Here is a 20,868-nt window from a genome sequence, read left to right as displayed (position 1 = left end):
GCATGGAGGCTGCTTGGGATTCCCTCTCTCTCTCTCTCTCTCTCTCTCTCTCAGAATAAATAAATATTAAAAAAAAAAAAAAAGGAGGAGAGGTTTTAGAAAACAAAAGCAAAAATGAAAAAACCCAAGTAGCATCTCTTAGTATGAAGGGAGCAGGTCATCTTTTATTTCTAATGAAACATCTTTTTACCTCACTGCCTGCAGCCCTCTATTTTTATAACTGTTTCTATTCATTTCTGTAAATGTGTTTGAAGATCAGATGTGTGAAAATAGAAAATCATATTCACATATTGTAATAGGCTGATTACTGGTTCCCAAAGACATCCACATCCTAATCCCCAGAACCTGCAAATGCATTACTTTACACAGCACACAGCAATTTGAAGCTGTGGTTAAATTAAGGAATTTGAGGGGCGCCTGGGTGGCTCAGTTGGTTAAGCGTCCGACTTCGTCTCAGGTCATGATCTTATAGTTCGTGAGTTCGAGCCCCGCGTCAGGCTCTGTGCTGACAGCTCAGAGCCTGGAGCCTGCTTCGGATTCTGTGTCTCCTTCTCTCTCTGCTCCTGTCCCACTCGTGCTCTGTCTCTGCCTCTCAAAAATAAATTTAAAAACATTAAAAAAATTTTTTAAAAAATTAAGGAATTTGAGCTAGAGAGATTATACTGGATTATTCAGGTGGGTCCAGTGTAATCACAAGTGTCCTAATAAGAAAGCGGGATATCAGAGAGGAGAGGAGAGGCTAGGCTGCTAGCCTTGAAGATGGAGGAAGGGGCCTCCAGAAGCTGAGAGAGGCAAGGAAACAGGTCTCCCCTAGAGCCTCTAGAAGGAATGTAGTCCAGCAGACCCATTTCAGGCTTCTGACCTACCGAACTATAAGTTAATATATTTGTCATATTTAAGCCATTGTATATGTGGTAATATGTTACAGTAGCAATAGAAAATTAATACACATGTTATATGAGGGCTTTGAATCCCCGAGGTATAAAATTTATTCTAAAATTTCCCAGAGTTCCCACTGTTGCTGCTGCTTTCAGGAGCTGAAAGATTCTGAGCAGGTGAGAATCTTCCTAGTTCCCAGGATGGGAGGTGGCAGGATGTGTGCAGTAAAACAGACCGGTCAGGTGTTCCGCTGACATCCCAGGGCTTTAGGAAGTTAAGCTAGGTATTGCCAAATCCACCTCCAGTTCCCTCTCTTTTCTCTGACCGCTCGTGCCCACTGCCTCTCACCCAGCCATCTTTAGACCATGTGCGGTTCTGGGCACGAACCAGCCTCGTGCAGATGCCAGGGGTCTGGGCATGAGAAGAGTCTGTCTTCCTCCGACACCCAGCCAAGTGGTCCACCCTCCACCCCTCCGCAGTGCATACAGCTGCCAGCTGAGCTGCCTTTGCTCTATGCCTACCTTTGAGAACTGTGAGGCAGGACAAGGGGATGATACCTACCCTAGATGTTTTCCTTATGTAAGCCAGCAAGCTTGAGGGCCCCAGCACACTAGAGTCTTGGAGGTGGGGCTGGCAAACAATGGTGGTGCAGGTGGGGGGCACAGACAGGACCTTTGCTTGTGAAGGTTTTTTTTGTAAACAAATTTTTTTAATGTTTATTTTTGAGAGAGAGACAGAGTGAGAGTGGGGGAGGGGCAGAGAGAGGGAGACAGAACTGAAGCAGGCTCCAGGCTCTGAGCTGTCAGCACAGAGCCCGACATGGGGCTCAAACCCACAAACCAGGATCATGACCTGAGCTGAAGTCAGACACTTAACCGACTGAGCCACCCATTTGCCCCTACCTGTTACAGGTTTGTAAACAAAGATAAATACTTGCTTCCACGCTCACCCCAAATTTTGGCTCAAGGAGTAGTAGAAAATGATCTAAGAACCAGTTCAGAAAGTCTAGGGAATAAAGGCGTAATTTATTTGATGCGTTTTGGAGGTGCCCCAGTCTGCTTCATAGCCGACAAACTTAATAACAAATATGGCCTTCATCACTTTAAATAGAGATTATATTTGATAATATTATATAAAGATGGGGTGTTGGGGTAGATAGGTCATGTTCAAACTGGAATCAAGCTCTTCCACCTGCCCCCCTAAATTTAATGATCTAGAAAGTCATTCTTCTAATCAAACTAATATTCTATTGGCCTAAAATCTAAAGTAAAAAATGACTTTAGTACTGAATAGTAATCCCTTTGTACTATGCAGAGTGGTTTTATTACCTATTTTAGACTCCTTAGATTTCATTTTTAAGAGCTCAGATTTTTTTCTTTTTTTCTTTTTTAATTAATTTAATTTAATTTAATTTTTTTTAAACATTTATTTATTATTGAGAGACAGAGAGTGACAGAGCATGAGCATGGGAGGGGCAGAGAGAGGAGGAGACACAGAATCCGAAGCAGGCTCCAGGCTTTGAGCTGTCAGCACAGAGCCCGATACGGGGCTCGAACTCACAAACCGCGAGATCATGACCTGAGCTGAAGTCAGATGCTTAACCAACTGAGCCACCCAGTACCTAGATTTTTTTCTAATTGAGCAAGGAGAGGATTCTAAATATTGAGATCAAATTTGGTTTTATGAAAGGCAGAAGAAGATAATAGAGCCCTGATTTTTTCATCAGAAGACCTCAGTTCTGGGGTGCCTAGGCGGCTTGGTTGACCAAGCATCCAACTTTGGCTCAGGTCATGATCTCACAGTTCATGGGTTCGAGCCCCACATTGGGCTCTCTGCTATCAGCGTGGAGCCTGCTTGGGATCCTCTGTCCCCCTCTCTCTTTGCCCCTCCCCGCTCTCAAAAATAAATAAACATTAAAAAAAAAAAAAAAGAAGAAAACCTCAGACCTCAGTTCTTCTCTCGCCTCTGTAACTTCTTAGACACTGATCAAACCATTGTACCTTTTCTTCGCTTTTCTTTTCTTTCTTTCTTTCTTTCTTTCTTTCTTTCTTTCTTTCTTTCTTTCTTTCAAGGGAGAGCAGGGGAGGGGCAGAGAATGAGGGAGAGAGAGAGAATCCTAAGAAGGCTCCATGCCCAGCCCAGATCCTGATGCAGGGCTTTATCTCACAGCGGTGAGATCATGACCTGAGGTGAAATCTAGAGTTGGACACTCAACTGACTAAGCCACCTAGGTGCCCACCACTGAACCTTTCTAAGGCTCTGTCCCCATTCACCAACTAAAATAATTGTAGTGCCTATCTCTTGGGGTTATTCTGAGGAATAAACAAGATACTCTATGTGAAATGTTTAGCATAATGTCTGGCACATGGGATGCACTCAATAAACAGTAATTCTTGATATTTTATTTTGATCATTATTATCTTTTTTTCTCTCTCTCTTATTGAGTTGTTTGGAAGCCAAATGAGGTCACTGCATCCAAACATATGTTGAGTTCTTGCTATGTGCCAAGCATTATAACAGATGCAGAATACAGATGTGAATGCCTTCAAGGAACTTACCCAGGAAAGGCACTATCTGATACCTATTAGGTACCATAGGAGAGTCAGCAGAAATAGAAGACATGATAAGCTTCTAGACAAGCCAACAACCTAGTTAATAAGATAATAGTTAAGCACATAAAACAACTAGACAGTTCAAAGTATATAATAGGCATCATCTGTATGGGAAGTCAGAAGGAGGGATCATGGGTGAAGATATGTTGCTCCCCCTTAGTGCTTGGTGATGATGGCAAAACAGAGTGAGAACCATGATCACTAATTATGGCTGAAGATGAGACACTGAGAGAATCATTTGCTATGACCCTTCTGGAAACCACCAAGCAAGTGAACTTCAAAAGCTTTACTTGACCCTGCTTTGCACCCAAGCATTCTTCTCAATTCTATTTTTCACTGACAAACTCTTCTTTTCTTTCTTTTTTTTTTTTTTTAAGATTTTATTTTTAAATAATCTCTATGCCCAATGTGGGGCTCAAACTTGCAATCCCAAGATCAAGAGTTACATGCTCTACTGAGCCAGCCAGGCTCCCCTAAACTTTTCTTATAAAAGTAACTTGCATTTATTATACAAAATTCAGGAAACTCAGAAAAGCATAAAAACAAAATAAAAATTGTCTATAATTCAATACTACAGAGATAAGCACTAGGAATAATGTGTCTTTTTTTTCCCTAGGAATTTCTAGGAAAGTTACGATTTCACATATGTAACTGAGATGTCAACTGACATTACCCTCAACTCTGAGATTATAGAGTAGGTTGGCTCAAGACCTCTCCCACATCACACTGGAGTTTTCTAAGATTGCTTCAAGTTCCCATGGGTTCCTAGTCTCATAGTCATTTCTGGCTCCCAGTTCTGATTCTACCAAATTTAATCATGAATTCACCTTCTCAAGCTGTTCTTTTCTCTTTATTCACCACCAGTCTAAAGGTGGAACTCTACCCCCTTTGGTTTGAATTTTTCTTCCCTGAAACTGCCACATAAGACATTCCTACTTTTGGCAGATTTTCCTGAATGAGAAAATGGAAGGGGTTTATATTAAATAGATGAGTCTTAAAATTGAATATTAATATCCCTTTCCTAAAATCCTTTAACTCACCAAGAAGAATTTTTTACCACGTCTTTCTGTAGGATCCAGCCTCTATCTTCAATGTTATTTAGAATTGGTTTGTCAAATGATCCCAAAGGTGCATTGGAATTTTGATTGGAGTTGTACTAAACATTTATATGAATTTATGGGTGATTGATTGATACATATACAATATTGGAGATCTTATATCTTTCTACTTATTCAGTCCTTCTTTTTAGTCATTCTGAGTTTCAATTGTGAATTGGATTTTTTTTTTTTTAGTAACTGGTGGCCATGTATGTTTACTTTGTAATTAGTCAGCTTATGAGCTATTGTATTAGCCTTAATAGTTTTGTTTTTGTTTTGTTTTATTTTTAGTTTTAATAGTTTTTTTTATTTATTTACATCTTTGAGGCACTGTGGGTAGAAGATAATATAATTTACAAATGCATGTGTTTTGCTAGCTTATTTTCAGTTATTATTCCTCTTTCTCTTACACTTGTGCATTGGGTTAAGAATTTCAAATTAACGTGAAATAATAGCAATGATAGGGGGCATTGTGGTCTTGCATCCAAATTTTTCAAGGCTGTCGTATCCTAGTGGTCTCTACGTCCTCACCCCGCTTCTACTCCAGGCTTCCTCCAAAGCATGCCTACCCCCACCCTCTAACTAGAAATACAAAATTTAAGTTGCACTGTACGTGTCCAGTCACCTCTTTAGCAGCTTTGACCACCTTTGGCCTCTTTGCAGTATTTGGCTATTGACCATTCTTTCTTCAAATTCTCTCCTTCCTGGGTTTCCATGACACCACATCATCTTGATTTTATTCTTTTCTGTCTTTATTTACACATCTGTTTTCTTTTCTGTTCTTCCTCCTTTCTTTCTTGCAACAACCATTTGTCTTCTCTTTTCTCCTCCTCTCTAAGGATTTTACATGAAGGAAGAGTTCCTTCTCATGCGTACAAATCTCCAACTCTTGACTTCTCACCTGAATGTATATCCTGCCTGATACTGACTTTTCTCTGAACACCTCTACTTACACTTTCCATAAGAAATGCTCATTTGTGTCCAAAATTAAACTTCTTATTGTTGCTCAAGTCCACTCCCTCTTCTAGTTTCCCATTTCTCACACACACACACACACACACACACACACACACACACACACACACACTATATCCTAGAATTACTTTTGACTTATTTTACCTACATTTATACTCCTTCCTAACTCCAAACCTTGGAACATACTGCTTTCTCTACCTAGTATCCCTTACTCGCTTCTATTTACCAAATTTTATTCATCCTAAAAGGTCTAGGTTCCTCTTCCCGGTCTCGTGTGGCTGGCCATATCCGCTCCTGTCCAAGGTGACGTCCTCCTTTCTGCATTTCCCTAGCACTGGCCTGTTCCACTTGTGGTGGCCATGGACACCCCTAGGAAGTGATGGGCCTGAATTCAAAGCCAGGGCTGTTTGGTTCCAGAGTCAGTGCTACTACCCACTAGGTCTTGTCAACTCATGTGTTTTAACACCTGGCTAAAGCAATCTCCTGATAAATAGAAATAAATTTCAGATAAAACACTAGCCCTTGATAAAAAATTTAATATAGTGGAGGAAATATACATGACCTATTATTTGTGCTTAATATTATTGTAATTGCTCTGCAGGATGATGATACCAGCACTGAGAGGTGAAGTTACTAGTGCTATTCATGGGTGCCTGCTCTGGGCAGTCCTTGTTCTTTGCTCAGGTACTTCCCTCCATGGATCAGCTTTCCCTAGCTTCTTAGTTCCCTGGCTAATTCCCACTCATCCTTTAAGTATCAGCCAATACTTCGCTTTTTAAAGAGAGCCTTTGATGCCCCTCTCCACCCTCCCCCACACCACAACTGATTGATCTAGAAGAGTTTCGCAATCTCAGCACTATTGACATGTTGTACTGGATGTCTCTTTGTTGTGGGGGGGAGGAGCTGTCCTATGTGTTGTAGGATGTTTAGCAGCATTCCTTGAGTCCAGCCACTAGATACCAATAGCACCCTCTCCACCCCCACCAGTCATAACAATAGAAAATGTCTCCAGACATTGCCAAATATCCCTCGAGGGGCAAAACTGCCTGAAGTTGAGAATCACCAGTCTAGAGATGGACATGTGACCCAAAGTGGGTTGATTTGAGTTCTTCCCTGGGGATTTTTAGACTGTATTTGAAAAAGAGGATCCGATCCTCTCTGAGTCAGACCCTGGGTTGATGTGAGGCTTAGAATTGATGGAACCCTTTGCTTCTTGACCTGTGGTGAGATTTGGTCTGCAGTAAGGGAGAATAAAGCCGACATTTGGGGAGGGGCGCCTGGGTGGCTCAGTCAGTCAAGCGTCCGACTCTTGGTTTCAGCTCAGGTCATATTGTCATGGTTCAGGGGTTCGAGCCCCACATTAGGTTATGTGCTAGCATTGCGGAGCCTGCTTGGGATTTTCACTCTCCTCTCTCTGCCCCTCCCCCACCTCTCTCTCTCTCTCTCTCTCTCTCTCTCTCCACACACACACACACACACACACACACACACACTCCAAAACTCCTAGGAATATTCTAGTGCCGGTTGACAGTTGGTACCAAGTTCTTGCTGTGGGTCTGTCCTTCTCAGAGCTTTGTTATTCCAGCCCTCTTTCCCTAAGTCAATAAATATTAATACTTTTGCCTAATCAGTTTTTGAATTGGGTTCATGTCTTATAACCTTAAGAGTTCTGACCATTAGAATACTCCTCTTTTATGCTCCCTCAACAGTATCTTCTAGATTTACTTAGCCGTTTCTACAACTAGGCTATAAACGCCTTGAGGACAGGAACTTCTCATTCACTAATATTGTACTTAGCACATGGTAGATAAGCAGTAGATATTTGTACAATACATTTAATTAATAAGTGGATGGGTGAATGAATGAAACAAGATATGTTATTTTCCAGCTCCCTCCTATACCTTCACTACTTGCCATCCTTTATGCCTCCCAAGGAGCTACATGTGGTCCCCTTCCAAAGTTCTCTTTACTGAACATTGTTGAAGAACCACAGAGTCCAAAAAAAAATCACAGGCCTAGTTACCACGGCCTCAAGGGCAATGCATGACTAGATAAATCCCTTTGGCAGTAATAAGATGGAGCCAAACCCATCCGAGAAAAATCTGTGATGCAAGAGGTGGCACATGGTGAGAGACAATCCTCTGGCAGTGTGGCCTGGGGTCTAGCTGAGCCAGCCAGGAAAGAGTCCCAGTCATTATCAGAATCTAGTGTAACTGTAAAATATGACCTAATTAAGAGGCGTGAGACCGTTCCCTCATACTTCTCTTAGAGCAATAAACAGAAACAACAACTACTCTCTAATGTAAGGCTAAAAATAGTAACTACCTTATAGTTATTTTAAATTAATTGATATACTCTCACTGTATCACCTTGGAAATTAGCAAGTGCCAAATAAATGGCAGCTATTGGTATTATCAATTTGCTTTTGACTCCCTAAGTAGGTTTTGGAAATCTTTTTTTCTTCTTCACAGGTGAAAGTCTCTCCACATAAAGTCTCAGGGGAAAATGAATTTTTTTTCCTCTTAAACCTTCAATTAATTTAGACTTTATTTTTCAAAAGCTTTAAAAAAATCCTCATAGTTCCAATTATCTCAATCTAATGAGTGAAAGGGGTTATTCAAATGTCTTACTGTAAAGAAATCTTAAGTTAATAGCCAGAAAGATGCCTGAAAAATAAATTACTTCAACAAATATTTATTCTATATGTATCTGTCAGGAAAATTCACTGTCCTCATGGGGCATACAGATTAGTAGCTGGAAAGACACTGAAAATTTCTGCAGATGTAATTATGATAATACTGAGAAGGAGAACAAATTGTTCTTGTTTACACCAAGACCTAAAGAAAAAGGTAACTATGTTAAAGTTGGGGCAGAGGGAGGTCTAGAGAGTTGTGGGAGATGACAGAGAAGGAACAGCAGTAGGGGCCTGGAAATTAAGCTAATGTACTCCAGGCAAAGTCCCAAGGTAAGAAGGAATGTGGCTTCTCAATTGCAAAGAACTGAAAGATCAGTTTCTGGAATGGAGAAAGTGAGGGAGAGAATGACATGTGATGAACCTCTACAACCAGACAGAAGGAAGATCACACACAACCTTGTAGGTATTAAGGATTCGAGCCTTTATCCTAAAGGCAATGGGGTACCATTAAAGAGTGTAAGGAGAGAAGTGACATAGTCACAGGTACTTTAGTGGGAAGGTGAAAGATGATGGTGCCTTGGACTTGCTGTGGTGACTGTGACAATTTAGGGAAGTAAATGGATTGAAGAAGTGTGTAGGAGATAGACTGGAAAAGTCTTGGTAATTAATGAATTGGAAGAGGGCATGGTAAGGAAAAGGTAAATAAAGAGTAAATCAATGATGATTTAACCTAGACTTCTGGCTCAAGCATCTGAGTGGATGGTGGTGGTCTTTACCAATACAAAGAATACTTGGGAAGATAAAATTTGGAAGTAGGAAGACATTGAGTTCTGTTCTAGAAAACACTGAACTTTGCATGCCTATCATGAAAAATCCTGTAGACATATCTAGTTGACCATTAGATAGACAGGAAGTTCTGGGAAAGGTCTTTGCTGGATATATGAATTTGAGAATCACCAGCATAAAGATGGAAATGGGAGACTCAACAGTTTCGTTTTTTTTAAGTTTATATATTTATTTTGAGAGAGAGAGAAAATGCAAGTGGGGGAGGGGCAGAGAGAGAGAGGGAGAGAGAGGGGGAGAGAGGGAGAGAGAGAGAGAGAGAGAGAGAGAGAGAGAGAGAGAGAATCTCAAGCAAGCTCCACACTGTCAGCATGGAGCCCAATGTGGGGCTCAAACCCACAAACCATGAGATCATGACCTAAGCTGAAGTTGGACCCTCAACAACTGAGCCATCCAGGTGCCCTGGGAGCCTCAATAGTTTATGATCTCCCCTAAGGAGAGTTTGTAAAGTGGCAGCTAAAGAGCTCAGGTTGGAGTCCTTAGGAACTCCCAAATGGCATGAACAGCAGAGGAGAAAGAGCCATTGGAGGAAATTGAGAAGGGGCCACCAAAGTAGGCAGTCACCAGGAGGGTGTGACATCACAAAGCCAGCAAAAGAGGAGGTGTCACAAAGGGTGATCAGTTGTGTCAAACACTACTAAGAAGTTGAGCTTTAAGTCTGGATTTAAGAACACGTTAGATATAGCAGCATAAAAGTCTTTGTTGATCTTAATAGGAATATACTCAGATAAGTGGAGGCAACAATCTCTCAGGTAGAAGGTGAAAGGCCTCTTGAAGCCAGACCAGCCAGTTTTTGTAGCAGGCTCTGCTTTATTCCTAGAGTGGATCGAGAAGTCAGTGTGAGTGCTATGACTACAAGAAACCTACTTACATGGAAAAAAAGTTTTATAAGGGGAAATGGGTGCATATGGACAATTTATGTAGTGGCACTACAGGCAAATTTTATATTTATACTATTTGTGCAATACTCTATGAAAATATCTCTGGATATACTTTGGGGGAAAAATATTCCTAGAGGAAAGGGAATGTGGACACTGAGTTGGGATGTGAAGAATGCAGAAGACAAAATAGGTCATTAGAAATAGACTTCTTTGGACACGTCTGACCATAAGTGATAAAGCGTCAAAGCTGTCCTATATATATGGGAACCTGCGGTTAGGGAAGGTGTGAAAGTATTTAATACTGATTCATAAAAGCTGCAGAGGGCAAGATTCGAGTCCCAGGGAGAACAGAAGATGCAGAGAGCACAAAGCTCTGATAAAGACTTGGATGATTCAGACTAGGAAGGAGGGCCAGGGAGAAGAGGAAGACAGTCATCAGAGAGGTTTGGGGATAGGAAGTTGACAGTAATCTAGTCAAACCACTCTAGTTTCCGTGTGAGGTTGAAGGTGATGGGACAGCAGGTAGTCAAGGAGGTGAAGAGAGTGGAGAAGGGTTGGAATATGTTTCGAAGAGCTTTTTATTAAAGTAAGCATGGTTTGGGTCTGAGAAGCTTGTAGTCTTGACTTTTCATACACTTCACAACTAGGGACTAGTTGCCTTGACGTGATTTACATTATACTCTGGAGATCAATTAAGAAAATTATGTTAGTCTCAGAAAATTAATGATTGCAATAGAATATATAAAACACTAATTACTGTTAACATATCTTTTGATTCATTATATGTATAATTACATTTTAATGTTTGAAGTTCTATTTTTAAAACTTCACATAAACTTGCCACAATTTTATGTTGTGCCTGTACTAAGAATGTTGTTTTCATCAAAGTGAATTTGAGTGGATTTTGCCTCTGTCTTTTTGCAGTATTTTATTAATTTTCTGCCATATTCTAACCTATGTAATAGTGCATTGTTGTATATCCACTCTTTAAATGCTTTATACACTTTCCTACCCTTCTGAAAAAACTGCCCACTACTAAAACAATACCACTTTCTTCTCCCAATAACCTAATCTCCCCTTTATTTAACAGCAATAACTAAGATATATTGGTGACACATTTTTCAAAGTGTTATCATATATATTACCGTAGTTACCACCATTACAACACTGTGAATTATATACTTTAATCATTATTCTATAGATAAAGAAACAGATAACTTGCTAAAAATTACATGACTAGTAAAGAGCAAAGCTAGGATTTGACTTCAAATCTTTTGATCTTTCAGCTCAATGCACTTAACTGTACTAGTGTTTCCCTAAATGGTGTATGAATAGACTTAAATTAAAATTTGGTAGATTTGAATAAAAACACTAAGTAAATAATAACAGAGATGGTATGCAGATTTGGCAAAATTCATAAAGATATGTGTGCATGAATGAAATTTTCCTAATCCTTATAGTCACTGAAAGATGAGCAAAAACCAGGGTAATTCTCCCATTTTAAGATAAAGGATAGGAGCACCTGGGTGGCTTAGTAGGTTAAGTGGCCGACTTCGGCTCAGGTCGTGATCTCGCGGTCCGCGAGTTCGAGCCCCGCATCGGGCTCTGTGCTGACAGCTCGGAGCCTGGAGCCTGCTTCTGTTTCTGTGTCTCCCTCTCTCTCTGCCCCTCCCCCATTCACGCTGTCTCTCTCTCTCTCTCTGCCTTTCAAAAATGAATAAATGTTAAAAAAAATTTAAAAAAATAAGATAAAGGATAAGTCAGTTAAGGGGATGTGACCTTAGCTAGGGTAATATAGAGGTGTGCCTGTCTTCAATGAAACCTAATATTTAAATCCAACTGCCTCTCCTCTAAAAAAAAAAATCAACAGAAGGGGAAATTATATTACAAAATGACCTTTCATTATGAGGATCTTTAATAATTATAGATAACATCTGGTCTTGGCTCTTACAGGCATTATCTCATGTGATCCTTCTACAATCATGTAAGGTAAGTACATTTATTAATCTAATTTTTCAGATGAGGAAGTGCAATAAGAGTCAAACCTGTTGTTAAATCAATAAATTAAATGTATATAGTTTTGTGGAGTAGCAAATTCCACATAAAGCAGCAGCAATTAATGATGGCATCTAATGAACACTCTGTAAAGGTTCTGTTTCCTTTACTCTGTAAAGCGTTTGGGTCAGGAGACCCAGATTCTAACCCTGCTTCAACCTAACACCAGCTCAGTCACAATCCTTAGACAAATCACTTAAATTCTAGGCCTTATTTTTCCATATCTATAAAATAAAAAGGTTGAAATTTGCCTTTCCTAATGTTCTCTTTATTTCTAAAACTCTATACTTTTACTTTTCAAATTATTAATAGTATTTCTATGTGTCATGTCAGGAGTGCGTAGATTGCATAAGTTAGATGTATTGCTGAGGACCTAAAGCTAAAATCAAGAATTGTTCCAGTTGTTCTGATAGAGTGCCAACATTGTAATTTCTATCACTTGTCCTAAAAGAAAGAAACTGGGTTAACTGACCTATTTCAAGCAGTAGGTTTGGAGCAATTATTAAAGCATAGCACTTGAAGTGACAACCCAGAAAACAAACATTTTTGGAGCAACCATTCTAACAGGACATTCTAGGGGAAACAAATAAATAGTCTTGTCCTTAATAAGCTCGTGTACAATTGAGGAAACAAGATCAAACCCGTGAAAATTTAAATTGCTGATCAAAGTGTAGAGCTGGAAAGGCCCTTTGACCTCGTCTAGTCACAGATTCACAGAATGTGAGAGCTGAAAAGGATCTTAGTAATGGACACACCTCTTTCCTTCCCTGTACCAACCCTCATTCATGGATGAGAAGACCAAGGGCCAGAAGGGTGAGATCACCTGTCTATAGCCAGCCAGTAAGTTAATAAAAGAGCAGGGATTAGAACACCATTCAAGAGCCACAGTAGGTGAGTTTGATTCAAGTGGAGAACTAAGGCTAAAGAATGGTTGCCAATTGGGATGTGTTGTAGAGGCCTTTCTGTATCATACCTGAACACTGAGAAGCCACAAGAGGTCTTTATGGTAGAGAAGGGTTCACTGGACAGTCAAGAAATGATTGCATGGAACACAGCTGTTAACAATTAAAAAAATTTTTTTAATGTTTATTTATTTTTGAGAGAGACAGACAGAATGTGAGTAGGGGAGAGGTAGAGAGAGAAAGGGAGACACAGAATCCTTAGCAGGCTCCAGGCTTTGAGCTGTCAGCACAGAGCCCAATGCGGGGCTTGAACTCATGAACCATGAGATCATGACCTGAGCCGAAGTTGGACGCTTAACCGACTGAGCCATTCAGGTGCCCCATAGCTGTTAACAATTAAATTAAGCATGTCTCTGTATGCCAATGTGGAGCTATCAGCACATACTATTAAAAAAAAAAAAAAAAGGAAAAAAGCAAGGTGTACAATAGCATGTATGTGCCCACGTGTGTGCAAATGCATAAAAATTCTCTGGACAGTTAAGTAAAAACATGCTTATTCTGTTTGCCTGCAGCGAAGGGAATTGGATGGCTGAAGTACAGGTGTAGGAGCTGGATAGATTTTTCTTTGTATGTTCTTTTGAACACTTTTATTTGGGACCTTTTGCATATATTACTTACATACAATCATCATTTTTAACAAAGACATTTTTGTCTGGCCTGGAAAGCTCTTTGGTTTTTTTAAATTTTAGATACAATATTTTTGTGGTAGACAATACCTTTTGGTAAAGTACTTGTCTGACTATAGAGTGATAGTATCAAGGTTAATTGTATAGTTACTGCTTCATTCATATTCAAAAAAATGTTAGAAAGGGTGTGATATCCTGACATTAAAAGTTGATTTATTTCCCCCTGTGCTTACTTTCCAAGTAATGACTGCAGTTTTTGAAAGCGTGCCAGATACTGTCACACACAACTCAGATGGGAATCTAAACGCAGCCATATCCTCCCACAGCTGGCTGAGGACTCAGTGTGTGCTATATATAGCAAGGACAAATAAAATCAATCCTACTTTAAAAATGCAATTCATGAGATATCTGCAAAATAGTGGACTTGATACACATTCTGTAATGGGATTGGAAGAGAGGAGCAATACCCAGGTTGACCAGCCTTTGCCTTTCCTAGTTGTCTAGTTTCTAGAACATGATTGGACCCATAGCTCATCCAAATTCACTTAGCAAGCCCTGTTGTAGCAGGAGTAAACAGAATCTACAAACTTGCAGTTCTGTTCCTCCAAAGAAAGACCTTCCCAGCTGAGCTTTGCTTATGTAGAAACATCTGCTCCATCGAAGATCATGTTTCAGTGCTTTTGTGAATGCATTCAGCCTCATAATTTCATATTTTAGCTAGGTTTAGATTTTCTAGAAAGTAAAAGAGCATCTAGCAGATTTTTTTTATGTTTATTTATTTTGACAGAGAGAACTTGTGTGTGGAGGGTGGGGGGGGGGGTGGAGAGAGAGAGAGAGAGAGAGAGAGAGAGAGAGAGAGAATTCCAAGCAGGCTCTACCCTATTAGTGCAGAGCCCGATTCGGGGCTCGAACCCATGAACCGTGAGATCATGTCCTGACCCAAGATCAAGAGTCAGATGCTTAACTGACTGAGCCACCCAGGCACCCCCTACCCAGTGGGTTTAAACCCTTTTGGGGTAGCAGCAGCAGTAACCTGCTCTTCCAGAAATTCTGCCCAGTGACTTGCCACTTCGGGAATTTTCCTGGCTTTTGTAAACCGGAGTCAGACCCTGATGCTCACAAGTTTAAACTGGTCTTAAGGAGTAAGTTTCAGATTGGCTCTGCCTTCATTCTAGCTGCTTTCAACCATAGTGGTGGTTCACAACTACCTAACGAGTTTTAGGGAAAATTCAGGTACCTGAGTCTTCCCTGTCTCTAAATCTCCTGAGCTGTAGGGAGCCCTGAGGAGAGCAGGAGGACAGTGGAGAGGTTGGGGGAATAGTGGTGTGAGTAATAGGAACGCCCTGGAGAGTTGAACAGGGGGCAGCTCATTCATGGCCTCTAGATCATGGTGTGGATTTTCATCTTCAGTCTAAGAGCAGAAAGGAAATCATTGAGGTCTGAAGGAGAATTGCTCAATATATACTTGCTTTTTTAATCCACCTGGCCATAGTACAGGAACTTGGTGGAGGGGACAAAAGTGGATGGATATAGCCCATTTGGAAAACCAGCCATTGCCACCAACAGTGTACCAGTGTTCCTTTTTCTCCACATCCTGACTAATACCTGTTGTTTCTTGTGTTGTTGATTTTAGCCATTCTGATGGGTGTGAGGTGACACCTCTTTATAGTTTAGATTTGCATCTTCCTGATGGTAAGTGATGATGAACATCTTTTCATGTACCTGTTGTCCATCTGGATGTCTTCTTTGGAGAAATGTCTGTTTATGACTTCTGCCCATTTTTAATTGGATTGTTTGGTTTTGGGGTGTTGAGTTTTATAAGTTCTTTATAGATTTTGGATACTAGTCCTTTATCGGACATGTCATTTGCAAGTATGTTCTATCATTCCATAGGTTGCCTTTTAGTTTTGTTGATTGTTTCCTTCGCTGTGCATGTTTTTATTTTGATGTAGTCCCAATAGCTTATTTTTGCTTTTGTTTCCCTTGCCTCAGGAGACATCCAGAAAAAAGTTTCTATAGTCAACATCAGAGAAATTACTGCCTGTGTTCTCTTCTAGGATTTCTATGGTTTTAGGACTTACATTTAGGTCTTTAATCCATTGTGAATTTATTTTTGTGTATGGTGTAAGAAAGTGGTCCAGTTTCTTTTTTTTGCATGTTGCTGTCCAGTTCTCCCAGCATCATCTGTTGAAGAGACATTCCTTTTCCCATTGGATATTCTTTCCTATTTTATTGAAGATTAATTGGCCATATAGTTGTGGGTTTATTCTGGGTTTTCTATTCTGTTCCATTCATTTATGTTTCTGTTTTTCTGTCGGTACCATACTGTTTTGATTACTAAAAAAGGAGGGTGGTGGGGGTTAGGTTAAATAGGTGATGGGTATTAAGGAGTGCGCTTGTTGTGATGAGCACCAGGTGATGTATGGAATTGCCGAATCGCTATATTGTGCACCTGAAATTAATATTACATTGTTAACTAACTGGAATTAAAATACAGATTTTTAAAAAATCCAACTAGTATCACCTAGGAAAGAAGCAATAGAGTTAAAGAGGAGTGGATAGTTGGAGAGGTGTTTAGGAGGTACAACCAGTTGAGAGACATTGATAATTGGAGGATATAAAGGAAAAGGAAGGAGCTGAGAATAATTTCCAGATTCTTAGGTTTCTGACAAAGACAGGAAGTTATACATTTGACTATTCCTTCCTGGCCTGGGCTATGCCCTGGTGCTGGCTGAACTTGCCCCAGGGTCTGGCCTAAGGCCACTCCTGGCAGTGTTTCATGAATCAATGGTTCACCAGCCTGTTGTGTCCTAAAGGGCTGGTTGCCCACATAACCACAATCCTGGCTCCAAAGAATAATGCAGTCACAGAATCTTTTGTGCCTTGTCTTAGCTAGAGAATGCAGTTTATAAGTATCAGGAAGACCTTTTATTTAATCTTTAGAGACTCAATCACCAAGTGATATTTGGGGAAGTTTGTACTGTGTAGAAATTGAAAAGGCAAATATTCATAGAGTTTTTTCCTAATTGTTAAAAAGATAAAAGCTATTTAGAATTGTCTTCATTCAGTTATTTTACCTGTATATGTGTGTGGGTATGTCTGTGCATGTGGGTGTGTATGTCAGGCAGTTTTAACGTTTTTTTTTTTTTTGTTTTGTTTTTTATTTATTTTTGAGACAGAGAGAGACAGAGCATGAACAGGGGAGGGTCAGAGAGAGGGAGACACAGAATCTGAAACAGGCTCCAGGCTCTGAGCCGTCAGCACAGAGCCTGACGTGGGGCTCGAACTCACGGACCGCGAGATCGTGACCTGAGCCGAAGTTGGCCGCTTAACCGACTGAGCCACCCAGGCGCCCCTAGGCAGTTTTGAAAATATGCTTAATCGTTCATATTTTTTCTGAATTTCTGAAAAGCAAGCAACACAGTATCACCATGATGTGCATAGTTAAGAAAATGATTGTATCTTGACAGAGTAAGTGTGATTTTTAATGTGCAAATCAACACTCAACAATTAGTTGAGTGTAGACAGATTGGTCCTAGACCTCTACTCTCTTGATTCCATGGCTGATAAAAAGATTCTAAGAGGTTCAGCAGTTCAGGGGTGATCTTTCATAGCAGGAGTGAGGAGACTAAATTCTAGAGACTCCCCCTCTGAACTGCTACTTACTGTCACACAGTGTTGGATGAAGGCACATGTGACCTCTCAACTAAACCAAGACTGCCGGAAAGAACATTGCCTTTGCAGAGGAGACTATTTTATTTTATTATTTTTTAATTTTTTTAAATGTTTTCTTTATTCTTGAGAGAAAGAGAGACAGAGCATGAGTGAGGGAGGGGCACAGCGAGAGAGGGACACAGAATCCAAAGCAGACTCCAGGCTCTGAGCTGTCAGGTACAGAGCCTGATGTGGGGCTCAAACTCACAAACCATGAGATCATGACCTGAGCCGAAGTCGGCCGCTCAACCATCTGAGCCACCCAGGCACCCCAGAGGAGACTATTTTAAAGAACTTGACAGCAGGTACCTTGGGTCCTCTGTCTTACCTCTCTTTGTTAAAATGGGTTATACTAGTAAGCTGCCACTAATGAGGTGGTTTATCTGGTTTCATTGTCCCTAATTTTGTTACCTGGCCCATGTAATGTTGGCCCAAGCTTCCCCTGCTTAGAGGCATGGTAAAACCTTTATGTCTAGGAAAGCCCCACCCAAGAAGAGATTCTGCTTTCTTGAGTGTGGGCTCTGAGCCAGGCCTGTTGCCTGAGGTGCTGCTTTCTGTAACAGACTAATTTAGAAGCTTTAAGCCATTCTGTAATCTTATTTTCTGGCCCAGGTGGGCCAGAAACCATACAGAGAACTGAGATGAAACGAATAAGCCAAGAGAAAGAGGTAAAGACCTATTTCTCCATCCCCTAAGATGATCAGAATCTCTGTTTTAGATTTTACTTGCTTTTAGCATCCAACCACTAAGAAGGGTTTCTGGTCAGAAATAGACATCAGTTATCTAGCGTCATGGCTGGGAGCTGAGCTCTAGCAAAGCTCTTCACAGAAGTCAAAGCAACTGGGCTAAGATCAGTGAGGTGGGAGAAGACACAAACAGGTGGAAAATAGAGGAAGCGTGAAGCCTAATTTTCAGGGAGGAAGGGCAGAGTGTTCCCTCTCCTTCATATGGCAGTAGGCCCAACCTTGATGTCCTGCTCTTTCCCTTCTCTGAAGGGATCTCTCTCCTCACCCCCGCCACCCACCCCCTGGCACTTCAGGGGGGCATGTTTATCCACAGGGACCCCAAGTCTCTTCTCACTGCCCACACCCACAGGTTGTGCACTCAGATGCATGGTAGCTGTAGCTACTGCTTTAAAGAGACTGGTGTTGGGGTGCCTGGGTGGCTCAGTCGGTTGAGCGACTGACTTCGGCTCAGGTCATGATCTTGCAGCTTGTGAGTTTGAGCCCTGCGTCAGGCTCTGTGCTGACAGCTCGGAGCCTGGAGCCTGCTTCCAATTCTGTGTCTCCCTCTCTCTCTGCCCCTCCCCTGCTCATGCTCTGTCTCTCTCTGACAAATAAATAAACATAAAAAAAAAGTTAAAAAAAAAAAAGAGAGACTGGTGTTCCTGTATCCATTGCCTTTTAAATCCTATGGAACATTCTTCCTGATACCTTTTATTTAAATATACATGTAATAAAACACTTTTAGGTGCTAGTGTCTTATGTCAATTTGATTTTACTCTTGTTGCTTTTTCCCAGCGACTCATAGAAAACTTGTTTTCTCTTCCTTCTTTGCCACCCCCAGCCACACCCCTACTCTCTGCTGCTGGTTTGACCTCAGCTGGCCACAGGCCAAAAAATGTGGGTGGGCAGGTGCCAGTCCCCGACTGCTAGAAGCTGTTGGGGCTGAGACTGGGGACTTCCGGGGATGGAGAGGGAAGGAGGGTGTAGCCCACAAACTTTCTCAAAGCTTAAGAGAGTTTTTTTTTTAATTCTGTTGAGAATATTACGAAATACTCATTCTGAATAAGTACAATATATGCTGCTCTTAGAAAACTCTCCAAAATATATACTATTAAGTGAAAATGCTGTTGATAACCAATTAGTAGTATCTAATTCCGTTGCTGTTGGTTTTCTTGGGATGTACATATATATACTTTTATAAGCACAAGATTTTTGAGGGGAGGGAAAAAATTGCTTACAGTGATTACTTCTGAGGAAAGGATTGGAGTACAACTTTTTATTGTACGTGCCTCTGTACTCTTTGAAATTGTTTTTGACCCTAGTGCATATATTGCCATTATAATAAAAAAGTTTAAATGTTTTTTTTAAAAGAAATGTTAATTTTCTGTCCCTTAGTGATTTACTGAAAGCTATCCATAAAGATACTAAATGGAAGTTGAGGCTGAATAGGCTGTGTGTATAATAAATGTATAATACCATTTTGAACACTTACTATATGGCATAGCTGTTATCATTACTTTATGTAATTATTTAATACGTACCAAAATCAAAGGAGGTAGTACAGTATAATCCTCAGTTTATGAATGAGGAAAACAGGTTTAGAGAGATTATATAATATTCACAAGGTCACACAGCTAGTTAGTAAGTTCTTGGAGCTGACCACTTCATAAGGGCAAGCTAAACATCTGCCTTGTCTACCAGACTCCCCACATCCTAGCAAATTGCCTCATACATAGCAAGAGACATGAATACATTTAGCAAATAAATGAATATCTGATATAAAGCCCATGCCATTTACTACGCTAAATCCCCCCCCCCCCCAGAGCTATACTTGGGGTAGGCAGAAGGCACTGTATCAGCATTATTTCCAGCGGCAGGTCCAGGTGTTGAGTCAGAGAGGCATGAATAAAGACCCAAACCTAAGGTGAGCCCTTACCCCTAGCACTGTGCTCAAGTATGTTCCGTAGGACTGTTGTTCTAGATCCCCTCTCCCATTCGGGCAGTAAAAGACATTTTTGTTTATCCAGACTGATTTACTACCCTAGTGTTTCATTCATTCATTCATTCATTCATTCCCTCATCAAATATTTACTGAGTATTGAGGATATAGCAGTGAAAAACACATGTAAGGCCACTTTGTACCTCTAGTATTTTGTCCTAAAGGAGGATATAACAAAGAATAAAAAACTAATAAATGAGAAAAGATCAGGTAGTTTAAAGAAACATGGTGTCATAATCCCAAATATTATCAAAAAATGTAGTATTTTTCTAAATATTTAAAAGTTATTAGATGCATGGGAATGCAAGCTGGTGCAGCCACTCTGGAAAAAAGTATGGAGGTTCCTCAAAAAACTAAAAATAGAACTACCCTATGACCCAGCAATTACACTACTAGGCATTTATCCACAGGATACAGGTGTGCTGTTTCGAAGGGACACATGCACCCCCGTGTTTATAGCAGCACTATCAACAATAGCCAAAGTATGGAAGGAGCCCAAATGTCCATCAATGGATGAATGGATAAGGAAGATGTGGTGTATATATATACAATGGAGTATTACTCATCAATCAAAAAGAATGACATCTTGCCATTTGCAACTACGTGGATGGAACTGGAGGGTATTATGCTAAGTGAAAGTAGTCAGTCAGAGAAAGACAAAATCATATGACTTCACTCATATGAGGACTTTAAGAGACAGAACAGATGAACATAAGGGAAGGGAAACAAAAATAATATAAAAACAGGGAGGGGGACAAAACATAAGAGACTCTTAAATACGGAGAAGAAACAGGGTTCCTGAAGGGGTTGTGGGAGGGGGAGGGGCTAAATGGGTAAGGGGCACTACAGAATCTACTCCTGAAAC

The 20,868-nt window shown here is 40.5% G+C and overlaps 1 long non-coding RNA gene across 2 annotated transcripts in view; it reads left to right on the top strand.

Moving 5' to 3' along the window:
- LOC109269398 (uncharacterized) overlaps positions 1–20,868 on the top strand; it is a 200,390-nt gene that overhangs the window by 119,148 nt on the left and 60,374 nt on the right. For both annotated transcript variants that reach the window (XR_008420078.1, XR_002081058.2), the window contains 2 exons: positions 11,876–11,911; positions 15,199–15,257. This is a non-coding gene — a long non-coding RNA (uncharacterized LOC109269398). The remainder of the gene's footprint in view (positions 1–11,875; positions 11,912–15,198; positions 15,258–20,868) is intronic.

This window comes from Panthera pardus, unplaced genomic scaffold, assembly GCF_024362965.1.
Source record: "Panthera pardus isolate Hobbes unplaced genomic scaffold, ASM2436296v1 HiC_scaffold_7, whole genome shotgun sequence".
Lineage (NCBI taxonomy): Eukaryota > Metazoa > Chordata > Mammalia > Carnivora > Felidae > Panthera > Panthera pardus.
This window is presented reverse-complemented; position numbering and strand designations above follow the sequence as displayed.